Raw genomic sequence first — 16076 nt, 5'->3', positions numbered from 1 at the left:
TTTCTCGTATCGGGCTCAGGTGGCACAACCGTCGCCTCGCTTCACGCCGGCAGTCTCGCACTACGGTCGTCTGTGGCGTACTCGCGACAATAGGCCTATTTGCTTTGCCTGCGGCTTCGCTGGCCATGTAGCCCGCTACTGCCGCAGACGTCCTTCTTCGCCTGCTGACGTCCTGCCACCATCTGCGTATGGGTCTTACATACAGCCGCCCCGCGTGCAAGCGGACCCATTGCCTCCTGCCTTCTCCACCAACCGCCAGGCTGCCACCTCTCATCGTTCCTCTTCTCCGCGGCGCCGTTCCCTATCTCCTATGCGCCGTCGGGCCAGCCCTTCCGCTGCGGAAAACTAATGAGCGCAGTTCCCGAGGCAAGAGCTGCGTCCCCTGGGAACTCTACAAGGCCTCTGCTCTCACCAACAAACGTTATTGATGTTTTTGTCGAAGGTGTTGCAACCTGTGCTCTCGTGGACACCGGAGCTGCTGTCTCAATTATGGACGCGAAATTTTGTTGAAAACTGAAGAAAGTCATGACGCCATTTTCGGGAGTTTCTCTTCGCACTGCTACCGCCGAACAGGTCGAGCCGCTCGCAACCTGCAACGCGCGAGTCGTTATTCAAGACGTCTTGTACATCATTCAATTCCTGATCCTCTCCTCTTGCTCCCATGACGTAATTCTAGGATGGGACTTTCTTTCTGAGCACTCCGCCGTCGTCGATTGTGCCCGCGCCGAAGTTACTTTCTCTGCCCTGCCCAACGCCTAGCCGGCCGCACCGTCTCCTGAATATCCGGGCAAAGTACACCTGTCTCACGATGTCGAGCTCCCGGCAAATTCCTTTGTCCTTGTATCCCTCTCGTGCGCCTCACCGCGCAACCAACCTGCTGTAACTGTACTCTTTACCCCCTCGGAGTTATTTCTTCGCCGCAAGAACATGCCGCTACCCTTCGCAGTCCTCACGGTAACCTCCGGAACGACAGCCATGCTCGTCAGCAACCCTCTCTCATCTCCAGTGACCCTGATTCATGGTGGATGCCTTGGGTGCGTCGAACCGGCTGAACTTCTGCAACTTGACGACGACCGAGAAACTGCTCTCCCGCCATCGCTGGACTCTCTTACTCCTGTTCCCCTGTCACCCCCACCGCCCTCTGACATTCTGTATAGCGCCATCGATCAAGATCTCCCTTCTCCCTACCGTGACCAGCTGTTCCACCTGTTACACCAATTTCGTTCATCGTTTGACGCGTGCCAGTCTCCCCTCGGGCGTTCTTCACATGTCCACCATACCATCGATACCGGCTCCCATCCACCTCTGCGACAGCGCCCATATCGCGTGTCAGCGGCAGAGCGTCGAGTCCTCAGCGAGCAAGTGGACGACATGCTCGAGCTTGAGATTATACAGCCGTCGCACAGCCCTTGGTCATCCCCGGTCGTGCTGGTTCGAAATAAAGATGGCTCCATAAGATTCTGTGTGGATTATCGCCGCCTAAACACAATCACTAGGAAAGACGTTTATCCTCTACCACACATCGATGACGCCCTCGATTGTCTGCAAGGTGCGGAATTCTTTTCGTCCCTGGATCTGCGTTATGGATACTGGTAAATCCCCATGTCCAAATGCGATCGTGAAAAAACTGCTTTCGTCACGCCCGACGGACTATACGAATTTAACGTCATGCCGTTTGGTTGCAATGCCCCCGCAACATTCGAACGCATGATGGATAACGTCTTGCGCGGCTTGCGCTGGAAGACGTGTCTTTGCTACCTCGATGACATCGTTGTTTTCTCGGCCGACTTCTCCACACATCTGACTCGTCTGCGCCAAGTGTTGACCTGCCTCACCGCCGCCGGCCTGCAAATAAATTTGAAGAAATGCCACTTCGGCGCGCGCCAACTGACCGTACTCGGCCATGTCGTATCCAAAGCGGGCATCCTTCCGGATCCGGCAAAGCTTCGCGCTGTTGCCTAGTTTCCCAAGCCCTCTACTCTCAAAGAACTGCGGAGTTTCATTTGCCTCTGTTCCTACTTTCGGCGCTTCATCCGAAATTTCGATACAATCATTTCGCCTTTGACGCGGTTTCAAGCCCAGTACTCCTTGTCGTCATGGTCCTCTGAGTGCGATGAAGCTTTTGTTACCCTACGTCGACTCCTTACTTCACCTCCCATCCTTCGCCATTACGACCCTAACGTCCCGACAGAAGTACACACGGATGCTAGCGGCGTGGGCATTGGTGCTGTGCTCGCCCAGCGAATACCTGGATTTCCAGAATACGTTGTCGCCTATACGAGCCGCACGCGGTCCAAGGCCGAGATCAATTACTCCGTCACAGAAAAAGAATGCTTGGCCATTTTGTGGGCGATAACTAAATTCCGACCATACCTCTACGGCCACCCCTTCGACGTAGTCACCGATCATCACGCTTTGTGCTGGCTGTCATCGTTGAAGGATCCATCGGGTCGCCTTGGCCACTGGGCTCTGCGCCTCCAGGAGTACGACATTCGAGTCGTCTATCGCTTTGGCCGTAAGCACTCTGACGCTGACGCCCTCTCCCTGTCTCCGCTGCCTTCCGACACTGCGACCATCTCGATCATTGACTCCGAGCTGTCATCGTTGCGCCCGGTAAACATGCTTGTGGAACCGCGCAAGGACCCCTGGATTACATCTCTCGTGCACCATCTGTCTGGGCCCCCTACGGCAGCTGCCTCTCGCTCACTTCGGCGACAAGCCCGCCACTTCACTCTGCATGACGGTCTCCTCTATCGTCGCAATTACATGCCCGACGGTCGAAAATGGCTCCTCGTCATCCCTCGCCAACTGCGAGCTGAAGTCTGCGCCTCTGTCCATGCCGACCCCCAGACTGCTCATGTTGGTGTTTTGAAAACCTACACTCGACTTCGGCACCGGTACTACTGGCGTGCAATGTACAGCTTTTTACGCAAGTACATTCACTCATGCATTGCGTGCCAACGCCGCAAGTCTCCGTCACAGCGCCTTTCTGGCCCATCGCAGCCATTACCTTGCCCTGCCCGTCCCTTTGAACGCGTCGGCATCGACCTTTACGGGCCCCTGCCCTCTACCCCTTCAGGTCACCGTTGGGTTATAGTCGCCATAGACCATCTCACGCGCTATGCTGAAACGGCGGCTCTTCCGGCGGCTACAGCGCGAGACGTGGCCTTCATTCTCCGCCAGCTCATTCTCCGCCACGGCGCCCCTCGTGAGCTTCTGAGCGACCGCGGCCGTGTGTTTTTATCCGAGGTTGTCCAGGCGCTTCTGCAAGAGTGCCGCATCGTTCACAGAACCTGCACAGCGTACCATCCTCAGACCAACGGCCTCACCGAACGGTTTAACCGGACACTCGGTGACATGCTCACCATGCATATAAGTCCCGACCATTCCAACTGGGACCTCGTTCTTCCGTTCGTCACCTACGCATATATTACCGCCGTCCAGTCCACCACAGGCTATTCTCCGTTCTTTCTTCTTTACGGCCGCGAACCTACCAGCATGATTGACACCATTCTTCCCTACCATCTTGATGCATCTGACTGCGCAACTGCTTCTGAAATTGCCAAGTATGCCGAGGAATGCCGCCAGCTCGCCCGTTCCCTCACGTCCGCTGACCAGAATCGACAAAAAGAGCGTCGGGATTCGGTAGTCAAACTCACGTACCCCTTTCCCCGGCTCACTTGTCTGGCTCTGGATCCCTGCTGCTCTCCTGGCCTGTCGTCCAAATTCCAAGCCAAATATCAAGGCCTTACCGTGTTCTTTCTCAACCTTCCCCTGTGAACTATGTCGTCTAACCACTAACACCCTCCTCTGACCTTCGCCGTCGTGGCCGTGAAACGGTGCATGTCAGTCGCCTCAAGCCTTACCATGACCCCTTGATCTGCACTACACCTTGAGTCGCCAGGATGGCTCCTTTCATCCCCGGGGGCCATTGTAAAGACGAAATGTGACAACGAGGTTAGCGGCAGTGCTATCGCTGAGCGCGTGCTGCTGCCGGGCTCTAGAATAACCGCGGACGCCTAGAAGGCCTCGTTCTGCGCCTGGTTCTTCCTTCCTGGTTCTGGTGGTGCCTGAGCTATTAAACCCCTTTCAAGTCAAAGAAATTTTAGGCTTCTTTAGTATTAGGATTATCGCTCGCATAATTTGAACTTTCAGCAGGCTCCTCTTTTATGACCGCTGCAGCCCTGACATTCCTTCAATAATGTATAGGCATGATGAATTGCGCTAAACATCGCTGCACATTTTACTTGCTGGCGACCACCGCCGAATAATTTTATTCTTAGTTTCGTTCTTTCTGTCTTTACATTGTCCACACTAACGTATGTCTTCTCGCTCTTCGTCATCCCGTCGCGCAATTCTCGCGGCATTAGAAAATAGAAACCACCTCGCCCGACAGCCTCTTTTGCTTTAGTATATTCCTTGAATAAGTGTGCTGCAAAAGATCATTCCTGCCATTACTTTAGCAATTCATGTAGTTTAGCGAGCAGAAATGAAATGTATTACCATTTTTCACACTTTCGCACGCGATGCACCGGATAATTACAGGCTAAGCGGCACACCGCAAAGGATATGTGACAGCATGAGAACGAAAGCGAATATTGGGTGTGAAGAAAGGGGTTACGCAGAAAATGTCTCTATCTGTCGGCAACTCAACCGCGGAGCGGGTGAAGAGAAGAAGAAGGCTGATAGACGGTAGAGAGAAGCAGGCGACGTAGTGCACGGCTCGGAAGTAATTTCGACCCCTATGCGATTCTGTCGCGTGTACTAACATCGACGAGCACGCTGACATTTCTTGCCTTACGCTTGCATCAAAACGCGGCAGAGAGTTGATGCGACGCTCTCGTGGTCAGCTGCCGAACGCATAGACCCTGAGCCTTCGCGGCAAGTAGGCACCTTGTGCAGGATTCAATGGCGCTTGTGTCTGCGTAACCACCAGTCGCAATGGGACACAGATCGAATTCTTTCTTAAAAAGTTTCCCTCGTCTTTTTTTCAAGCGACTCCTCGTACTTTGTATTTTCCTTGATAAACCCTCAGTTCAAAGCGCACATTCCTCCAGTGATTTGACTTGGAACAGAGTACTGATGCAACGTTTCGGTCACTCCTAAGGTCGCTTCACGAAGCTGGCACCTGCTATACTGGTGACCACAAAAAGTGAACAAGGGAGGTGGAAACATTAGGGGAACCTTCAGGAAAGCCTCGAAACGTTGGAAAGAACCTTGACGCTTCCCCCTCCCTTTTTTTCACTTTGTGTTGCCAAGAAGCCCATCTAAGTGCCTTCTCTTAGTAATTTTCACCAGCCGTTTACATCGCATTCGTCTTGGTCCCGTAAACAGCAACGGTATATGTCCTGGCCGGCCTTGTTTTTTCTTGTATACAGCCAAGCTGGGCTCTTGAAATATGACTGGGACAAAAATGCGTTTAGCTAACCACTTCGAGGTCTACGAGTAGCAACCATATAGAAGTCCTAGGGCTAGGTTTGACGCCAGAACTATCCTTGAGAAATCAGAGTTGCTTCATCAAGGGAATGTGCGCCTGAGTCAGGAGACGGTGCGCCGCATGCTTCTTTTTTTTGTGTGGAGAGCCATACATTTCCATTGTTATGCGTGCACACAGCAGTCCACACTAAGATCCAGCACGCAGTTAACCATGCGGTGCGCTATAAGATCTAACAGCATGTGCCGTATTCAAACGCGCTCGAGCCTCTGTGGCTGTATGACTCATAAAATCATTGTTCTTCTGCAGCTGTGCACATTAAAATATTGGTGTTTTGTGGCCCTGCTGCGCACTGTTAGCTCCCGCTTTGCACGCTGCCGCTGTGGTGTGCACCTAGATTAACAGGCAGCTTGAGTGAAGGTCGGCAGGTTTTATCGGTGTAATTACAACGCCGCTTTTTATTATCGCTTGTATGCTTACAGTGAGCGCCGTTTCATGTGCACGAAGCTGCAGGGACAGTCGCTGCTATGTGAATTCCTTGCTTCCTGAGGGTTCTCGAAACACATAAGTTCGCCAAGAGGCAGGATGCAGGTTTTGAGACAAAACTTAACCTGAAATTTTTTTGCTATATTTTAAAGATATCGTTATGATTAAGTTACTGAAAGAATATGCTTTTTTGTGACACAGTATACAGACTCCACCGGAAGTGACAGCCAAACATTGAACTTCCGTTTACAGAGCGGCCGAATATCTGTTAACAACGGCATGCCAGAGCATCCGCTTCTTTCATGTCTATTCATGTTCTTCCCACTCGTCCGATGTGTATGCTCTACCTCTGGCTCCTCAAATGAAAAGCAATAAATGCCGCTGCCGCATGTGGTATTTTCAAGGGCGAACAAATCTCTTCGACAAAAAATATGCGATGAAGGTTTTAATTATCGTTTACCCGAGGAACTGCTGAGGGGCATGCCACGCTTCGATTCGCGTCCAGTGAGACTTAAGAAAGAAAAGCCGTGCACGTGTTCTCTAATCCTTCTCGCTGTCGCGACGAATACACTCAAATATCGACAAAAATGCATCATAAAAAGAATGTCTAGCTGTCCTGCCATATGGGACACATAAAAAAACTAAACAAGTAAGAGCTGCCCGCATGCACTCTTGAAGAACATTAGGGAAACGAACAAGCCCGGCTCGCTCTTTGGTGTTTGGTAGGGCTCGATGACTCACAGGACCGGATTGCTTAAGCGCGTCTCATTCATATCGCAAAGGCTACACCTCGCAAATAATCCGTTAAACATGAAGGAAGAGCATAAAAATTGTCGCAAACCTATCACTCCATTAGTTTCAATGCCACAGAACGATACAAACAAAAAACTCGACGAAATTCAGTCATGCCCATGCTCGAAAAAATTCAGAGGGCACATAAGACTCCTTACGTGCAGTGAAGGCGAAATCATTCGTGTCACCATCAGCTTTCAACCTCGACGGAGGTTGTGCACTCCGAACGCTGAATCCACAGAGGTCCGAGTGAAAGACTCGGACATCCGGTTCGAATACGTGCCGCATGTTAAAGCGCGTTAAAGCATTTTAAAGCACGTTAAGGCACGTTAAAGAACCCCAGGTGTCGAAATTTCCGGAGCCCCTTCACTATGGCGTGTCTCATAGCCTGAGTCGCTTTGGGACATTAAACCCCCATAAACTAAACCAAACAAAACCTGTCGCAAGCCATTCTCCAACCTGACAAAGCGACGTATCTTGACAAAGTGGGGGTTGGCCTGTTTTTATAGCATATTAGAAGACATAGCGCAGCACAACGGGACAGAGATAAGGAGCCTACAGGGCGAGCGCTAACTTACTACAGAAGGTTTATGCCATGAAACTACTGGAAGAATACAACAAACGTATGCTATATGCAAAATGAAATCGCAAAGCACCACTGGCAACGCTGTGCGACTAACGGTTGCGTTACAATTTTGATGTAAAAAGTGATTTTAAGGCAAAAGCCTTTCTTGGCTCATGAATGGCGTGGACGGAAGTTGTAGACGGAAGTTGTCAACACCAATTCTCAATTATAAGTTTTGCGGTAAATAAAATAAAAATGTAAAAGTTGATTAGGCAACAGTTATTAAGCAACATATACGTAAAGAAATAGAAAACCAGAAATTAAAAATTAAAAATAAATAAATAAAAGGTTAAATTAACCTTTAGGCGATGGAGCCCGCACTTAGATGGAGGCGAAACACACAAAGCAGCGTGAGTGCTTTGCGATGACAGTGCATGGTAAAGGTCAGCAGGGGTCGAAATTATTCCGGAGCCCTCCACTATACGGCAACTTTTTCTTCTTTCGTCCTCATTACCAGCCTGACAAGGCCCACTTGCAGGAGAAAGCCCTTTCTCATATCTCTTACACTAACGCTGTCGTGTGCAAGCTGCGTTCCACGCTGTCCCACCAAACGTCTTAATCTCATCCGCCCACCTAACTTTCTGATGAGCCGCCGCGGTGGCTGAGTGGTTACGGCGCTCGGCTGCTGGCCCGAAAGACGCGGGTTCGATCCCGGCCGCAGCGGTCGAATTTCGATGGAGGCGAAATTCTAGAGGCCCGTGTGCTGTGCGATGTCAGTGCACGTTAAAGAACCCCAGGTGGTCGAAATTTCCGGAGCCCTTCACTACGGCGTCTCTCATAGCCTGAGTCGCTTTGGGACGTTAAACCCTCATAAACCAAACCATAACTTTCTGATGCCCCCTGCTACGCTTCCCTTCCCTTGGAATCTGTTGTGTTACCCTTAAGGCCCAGCGGTTATCTTGACTTCGCAGTACGTGCTCTGCCCAAGCCCACTTCTTTCTCTCGATTTCGACTAAGATGTCATTAACCCGTGTTTGATGCCTGACGCACTCTGCCCTCTTCCTGTCTCTCAACGTTACACATATCATTTTCCTGTCCATTGCTGGCTGCGCTATCCTTCTGCCCCATGCGTTAGTTCCGGTAAGATACAGCTGTTGTACACTTTCCTCTTGAGGAATATTGGTAAACTGCCATTCATGATTTGAGAAAACCTGCTAAATGCGCTCCACTCCATTCTTATTATTCTAGTTATTTCTCTCTCAAGATCCGGATCAGCGGTCACTATACCTGCCCTATGTAAACGTACTGCCTTACCAGTTCGAGCATCTGGCTTCCAATTGGGAACAGTTTTTCACTTCAAAGTCTGGTCAACATTGCTTTGGTTTTCGGCATATTCATCTTTAGACCCAAAGTACAGCTCTGCCTGTCTAACTCATGGATCATGCTTTGAAGTTCATCTCCCTAGTGATTTAGCAAGGTAATGTTGCCAGCGAATCACAGATTACTAAGGTATGCTCCATTAACTCTTATCCCGAACTGTTCCCAATCCAGGCCTCTGGATACCTCTTCTAAACAGGCGGTGAAAAGCATTGGCGAGATCGTGTCTCCTTTCCTGACACATTTTTTTATTGTAATTATATTGCTGGCTTTATGGAAGACTGTGGCAGCTGTGCACCCGCTATAGATATCTTCCAGCGTTTTTGCAAAGGCTCTTCTACACCTTGATTCAGCAATGCCTCATGACTGCTGAAGTTTCGACTGAGTCAAATGTTTTCTCGTTACACATAAAGGCAATATGCGTGTAAGGGTTAGTTATATTCAGCGCATTTCTCTATCACCTAATTGATAGTGTGTACATGGTCTCTTGTCGAGTACCCTTTACGAAATCCTGCCTGATCATATGGTTCGTTGAAACCAAAGGCTGTTCTGACTCTTTTGGCGATTACCTTAGTAAATACGTTATAGGCAAAGGACAGTAAGCTAACTGGTCTGTAATTTTTCAAGGCCTTCATGTCTCCTTTCTTATCGATTAAGACGATGTTAGCGTTCTTCCAAGCTCGAGGTTGACCTCAAGGGATTGCATATACAGGGTGGCTAGTTTTCCAGCATAATCTCACCTCCGTCCTTCAACAGATGTGCTGTTACCTGATCCTCACCTGCTTAATTCTCCCTTTTCATTGCTCCTAAAGCTCTTCTTTCACTCCTTACTTTATCCATTCTCTGTCGGCGTGGTTTGGGTGTCCACCGAGATGTGAGACAGTCACTAGGTCATTTCCTATCCTAAGAAAAAAAATAATTCTCAATTTTTGCTTCCTGTATGCGTCCAGCGGCCGCTTGATGACGTCCCCTATTTTTCTTGCCATCGTTGGGATTTTCTGTACCATCTTCGAGTACACACACTTAACACGCCGCCGGGTTTTCTCCTAATGGGACTAGTAACGCTTTCGCATTAAAACCAACGCTTAATGTGTTATCCATGCCTTTCTGATCGTCCGCTATCTAACGGGAGCGCTGCGGACGACTCATTCTCCTGTCATGCGCGTTGTGGCATGCTTGTATATGGGCATCTGCATTACGTAAGTGAGGGTCCGGCGCTATTCGCGGGCACGGCAACACATTTCCTACCTGTGGCGAAGTGAAAACAGCTGAGGAAGTCCGTGTCGCAGACTCTCCTCGCCACTCTAACCACAATCCGTTAGGACAGCGCTCACAAATAATGGAAAGAAAAGAACGGCAAAAGAATTCCGCAGCGTTCCCCAGTGCATGTGAGCAATGTGCAAGAGCATTAGTAGTCTGTTTCGAAAATTTCCTTCGTGCTGGATTCCCAGTATTCGATACAATGCGAAGCTCTCGATAAGGAATGAAGCGAACACAGGCAATGTCTGCCTCAGGTCGCCGTTTTTCGCCGACACTTTTTTCTATTCTTGTCAGTAACTATATCTTTTCTTAAGGTTTGAACAATGCATTTCTTAAATTTATCTTCGCCTTAGAAATCGCAACGTCGGCGTCAACACGCAGCTGCTACAATAGCTGTGATCATAACGAATTTCAACCTCGTGCTGCTAACAAAGCCGTCTTCGTATGCCAGCAGGGCAGCCTGTAGAAACTCCCTGCTTCGTTCGCTGCATCAGGCCTGAACTGGAAAGCAGCAACTGCATTAGTACTGGACGGCCAACGCGAAATGAAAGAGCTGCCCGCGACGTCAAACCACAGCTCACCTATGTGGCCGCTCGCCTGACTGTAACAGAAAGCGCTTCAAGCCTGAAGCGCGGCAGTAAAAAGGAAAAAAAAATAGGGTTGGGGGGGGGGGGGGACTTACGCTCCGCCTTAACACTATGACGCGATGCGATTTCGTTACGAGTTAATGCCCATGTATTCTGAATTGGTAATTCTTTACATAATATTCATAAAAAACTGGGAGTCCTCACATACAGCTGGCGCTGTGCTGCAGTGGTTAAACGATGCGCCACTGCATGCCCTTCAATAGCAGGTGCATGCTGCCACTGGTGGGGCTTGCGAGACCCATGCAGGTGCTCTTCCTGACCAAACTATAGTGACCAATCCTTTATTTAGCTGTCACCTGTCACGGCAAGCAGGGTGCTCAAAATCCGGTGGGCAGGTTGCGAAGATGCCACTGGGTCAGGTGGCCTATATGGCCGACGTGCCACTCAGGTTGCATCTCCGGGGACTTTTTGTGAATTGTTTCGGTCCCTATCAACGACACCGACGACAGCGCTGGCTTTTCCGCGACACGGGCTCTTTAAAGCTATTGCGTTAAAACCTGCGGGGCGCAGTTCAGGGGCAACAAGCGTAAACTTGGCCACCACTAGTGTTGTGGTTGGTGTTTTTGTTACTCGTCGAAAAACGGAAATCGCCGGCAACAGCACGCGCCCGTTGCGTCGAAGACAGGGCGCTCGTTCAGTCAAAAACTTACACGAGCTTTATACCCTATTAAGCACCGAAGTAAACGCGAATTATGTACTCGAACATGTACTCAAGCCAGAATGAAACGCGAAAACACATACACAACTCGTTTATAGTTTGCACAGAGATATTCTTTTAGAACCGGATTATGAATTGTAGTAATGTGGACCCTTTGCCCAGAAACACGAATCAGGCTTGTTGTGTACTGCAGATGAAAGCACGCAGGCAATATATATTGTGTTCACAGGCGCTGTTCGCGTTTCCTTCCTGCTTAAGTGTATATACATTCGTCGGGAATTAGCTTGTTCTTGTGCTTTGAACAAACTCTGGCGATATGGATGGAAACTCCTGTTTCAATCATGCCAATGTCAGTGCTGCATGTCAGTGTTGCAACGCAGTTGAACCGAGTAGAAGTGAGAAAGCAGGTGTTCATTCTTCAACTGGAGGGGGCACTTAAGCTCCGCCTTAGAGGGAGGGCGCGATATATTTTGTGGGTTTGTGCCCATATGTGCAGAATTGGTCATTCTCTACTTAACATTCATAGATTACGGCGAGCCCTCATACCTCTGCCAGAGCAAGGCGCAGCTGTTAAGCGATGCGCCAATGCACTGTCAGGTGGCTGTTCCTGTTACAGCCGCCGGTAGGGATTGTGCGACCTACATTGCTCATCCCGAGCAACGCGGGTTGCAGCTGGTGCGCAGATCGCGCAGCTGTCGCGACGATCCTCCGACCTTACCCGAGCTTACCCGAGTTACTACGCGTGAGCTTACTCGAGTAACTCGGGTTGCTAGGCAGTGACACAAGATCGTACGCTGAACGCACGTACGGAGACAGGATTCTTGGTCGGTGTTGGTGAACGTATAAGTGCTTTCGCAATAAAATTGCGCGAAACACAGGGACGAAAGGAATAAACCAGACACGCTATCGATTCAACTCGCCCAACTTTCCATGGTACTGGTGCATGCGGAACGAGCGCAGATTTAAGCATATAATATTCAGGCCTTTTGCGCATATTTCATCTGTTTTCCCGCAGGTTGTAGCACTGGGACATTTCATGTGCAGTAAATCCGAGTAATTTGAAGCTCAGCAAACTAGATAACTCAGACACCCAGTTTGGCCTCGCCAACCTCATTTTCTATAAGATGCGATGAAACTCTCGGTAATTCAAAAGAATTTGGCCGCGCCTCGATTAGTTTCGACGGATGGCCAAGCTCCCATTTGAATATCATGCGGAAATACGGTCATGATGGTGGTGAGTGAGCTAAGCTTGCTGCTATAAAACGAGTGGCGTTGTTTCCTACCAAAATGTAAAGGCGCCGCACGTAGTGATTGTTAAGAACTTCAATCCGGACTGCATCACTAGAGCTCTTAGCTCAAAGCAACAAATTGAAGAACGAATGAACGAATGAACGAATTAATAAATGAATGAATTAATTAATTAACGACTGAATGAATGAATGAATGACTTTATTGATCATAGTGGTCTTGGTGAGCTTGGTGAGTGAGCCTCTATTGGAGACATGCGATTGTTGCGATGAAAAAGGCCTCTTTTAGACTGTGAACGGTATGTGGTATTAATAGGCTGCCTGAACTGCAACTGCGGCCCACGCGACTATACATGACCTAGCAAAAACTCCTATCAGAGCCCTGGCATTTCTTCGGCTATCCCTGAAAGCGCAGGTTTAATTGATGCCGGATTTTTATCCGGATTTTCCTCCACCTTCGCATATATGAGAAGAGGCTCACATTCACTTCTGGATCGGATTTGCGCATCCCCAAATCTCCCTAAGAGGCCCATTTCATGTGATGGCATGCTTGTTTCTTACTCTGACCATACCATGGTCATTGCGCGGATCGGATAATGTGCCCCTCCAAAGTTTCTGCCGCAGCGGGCGCTATGGAAGCTGAATTCTTCGTTGCTAAACGAGCTAGACTTTATGCAACTAGTCAGGAAAGCTTTGGAATCTTGCTTGACCATCAGAATCTCATTATTTTCAGCTCGGGATATGTTTAAGCTGGACAGTCGTGGCTTCTTTATTGAGGTCGGCTCCATGAGGTCTGACCTTAAACATGGTAAGGAGAAACGGTTGCTTCGAGCAATGTTTACAATTTGTGTGCACTTGGATTCCAGGCTCCAGGAATGTGCACAGAGGAAATTGCAACTGTAAAGCGACACCTTCAGAAATTCAATGCAGAACGCTTTCGAGTGGCCCGTGTACGATCCCGCAGCAATCATGTTTTGCACTCTGAGGAGCTAACTAGATAGTCATTGCTTGATTAGCGTCGGCACGTGGCTGTCAAGCGAGTTTCTGAGCTCTACTCAAGTGGTGCTTTGGTTAAAAGTACTGACGCAATAGGTAGCGAGTTTTCAAATCCCTGCACCTCTCTTTTTGCTACCACTTAAAGCGCTGCTGATGACGTTCATGTAGTGTACTGGGTGCCTATGACTACGCCGATTTTTGAGAAGGAGTGAGTGGCAGTAAGTGCGCCTTTTACCTTGGCTTAATTGGAAGATGCAATTCATAGATTGCCATTCTCGAAAACCCCGGGACCAGACGCCCTATCAAAGAAATTTTACAAGACATTTAAATTTGTTTTTTCCCTAGTCCTACTCCATATTTTTTAGTTAGGTATTGATGTTGGATTTTTCCACCGTCATTTAACAAAAGTCCTATAAGGAAGATGACAAGGATGATAACAATAAACTATGTTTTATAGATGACTATAGACCCACACGCTTTCTAATCTTGATTAGAAGATTTTCTTTAAAGTACTCTCAAATCGCCTGCATGTCGTCAAATCGTCCACGTCTACATTGATTTGATATCAGTCAGTATGTGGTTTGAGGCGACGGTCAATACAGTCCAGTCTGCATGTAGGGCGTACGCTGTTGCAACTTTGTAGTGACACTCATGGACAAATAGCACTGCTGCAATGTCGCCTGGAGAAAGCTATCGATCGAGTGTGCCATTCATTCCTTTTTTTTCTCTCTCTCTTTTAAATCACGTCAACCTTGGTTTAATCCAGCCTGTATTCAGTCCTCGGTAAAACAAGATTGCCCACTGTCCCCGTTTCTGTTCGCACTATACTTGGAGCAACTTTGAATAAGTGTTTTAGACAGTGCAGCCGTCTGTGGTTTACGTATTATATGTCACGAATTGAGGGCATCTGCGTGTCTAGATGGCCTCGCGTTTTTCTGCGCAAAACCAAGCGTCGATGAGGTTGTTCGTTTAACGGAGGGCTTTTGTTCAGTGTCAGGAGCTCGGATTCATCGTTCTTAGAGTTGCAGAGTGTGGTTTGAAATGTCGGGATCGACAGCTACTAAATATGCCGGTATGCTACAAACATGTAGCCCCCCCTCAAGTAATTTAGTGTCCCTGTGAGTGCCTATAAGCATAGTGCAAATTACGGCTGTTTCACACGACGGTCCGTTTGCCCGCGGCCAGCGCATCACGTGTTCATGCGCCACTAAAAACTGCCCTGCGATCCGATGACGTCAAGCGGATGCGACGGACCAAAAGAGCAGACGACGCGCTGGGTGTACCACTGTTGTCAGATTATTTTAAACTGTTTGGCAACGCTGGTCAAACTGGTGTTTCCTCCCGACCCATGACTGCGACTGAATGGTGCAGGTGCGGCCCTTTGTCCAATTCCTGAATGGCCTGGGCCATCTTGTTAGCCCAGTCGATCGCTTTGTCATGGTAGCGAATGCAGTGCATGCAGCTGGTCAAAACAGCGCGCCAGCTCAACGCCACTCGGCGAAATGCGGCAGCCGAAATATTGGCAAAAGCGGTGGTTGCCAGACTTGGCGCGCGCGCCTTCGCAGGCCGCCGCTAACTCCCGCGACGGGAGAGGCACTTGAACTTCCTTGGTTGTCCAGTCTGCGGGCCGGCAGTACGCCTCTCAATTTGGTGATGCACGAACACGTGATGCGCGGGCTGCGGGCGAACGGTCTGTCGTGTGAAACGGCCTTTACTGCAAAGACCGCGGGCCAACTATTCAGTGCAATGCTCACACTTTTCTCCAACATGGTTCCCCGTTAGCGCAACATAAAACGATCACGCGAAACGAAGACAGGTGCCCCATTTTCACGTGATTGTTTTATGTTGCGCTTAAGTTTACCGAAAAATGTGCACTAACTCGCGCAGAAACAAGTTTTACTGGAGTCCAACATGGTCTCTCAAATTTTGGCAGCGCGACCGCATGTAATCTGTTTCTCGCCACTAGAATTTATTGCACTCCAAATTATTAAGTGCAGAAGCCTTTATATCCAGAGTTTCCACATAGTTTTCGCACTTTTGTGGGGGATTCGTGTTGCGAATCTATCAGGTGTGATATCCTTTTCGGGCCAGTCAGTAGTTAAATCCTCATCGTCAGCAGCGATAACGAAAGAAAAACTTTCGCAGCAATGGTGCAGGTAGCGCAGTCTAGTGCCTATTGGAGGAACGAGCTGTCTAGCGTCGTAGCCTCCACGGCTGCGAGACGGCGCTGCCAGTAGCGTTGCTCCAAAAGTTTATTTCCGTTCGTCGTCGCCGCAGAAAAGAAAGATTTCACAGTTAATTCCAATCTAATCAGGAACGTACTCCACTCAATATAGCACAATACAAAGCTGACAGCCATATGCAACCATTGCGCGAATTTTGAGCTCGAACAGCGAGCGGCGAAGGCAAGCTAATTTCTTTCTTTTTCATTTTTTCTCTGAACTATACAATACTCTTGAGAGCGAAACACTCTCGCCGTTATCGAAAGTGCATCGCGGTCGATGGTGAAGCCTCCATGGAAACGCCGTGATCGAGCAAACGTTCTAAAATTACACAACGTAAGCAGAACGGCGAGACATCGGAGCAGCGAGCGCAGTAGTAACCGACGACCCAC

At 49.1% G+C, this 16076-nt stretch overlaps 1 long non-coding RNA gene across 1 annotated transcript in view; it reads left to right on the top strand.

Moving 5' to 3' along the window:
- Nucleotides 1-15782: 15782 nt before the first annotated feature.
- Nucleotides 15783-16076, top strand: part of LOC144118578 (uncharacterized) — a 31750-nt gene continuing 31456 nt past the window's right edge. Inside the window, exon 1 of the long non-coding RNA XR_013312050.1 lies at nucleotides 15783-15867. This is a non-coding gene — a long non-coding RNA (uncharacterized LOC144118578). The remainder of the gene's footprint in view (nucleotides 15868-16076) is intronic.

The sequence above is a fragment of the Amblyomma americanum genome, chromosome 2, assembly GCF_052857255.1.
Source record: "Amblyomma americanum isolate KBUSLIRL-KWMA chromosome 2, ASM5285725v1, whole genome shotgun sequence".
NCBI lineage: Eukaryota > Metazoa > Arthropoda > Arachnida > Ixodida > Ixodidae > Amblyomma > Amblyomma americanum.
The sequence above is the reverse complement of the archived record's forward strand: the minus strand, read 5'-3'. Positions and strand labels throughout refer to the sequence as shown.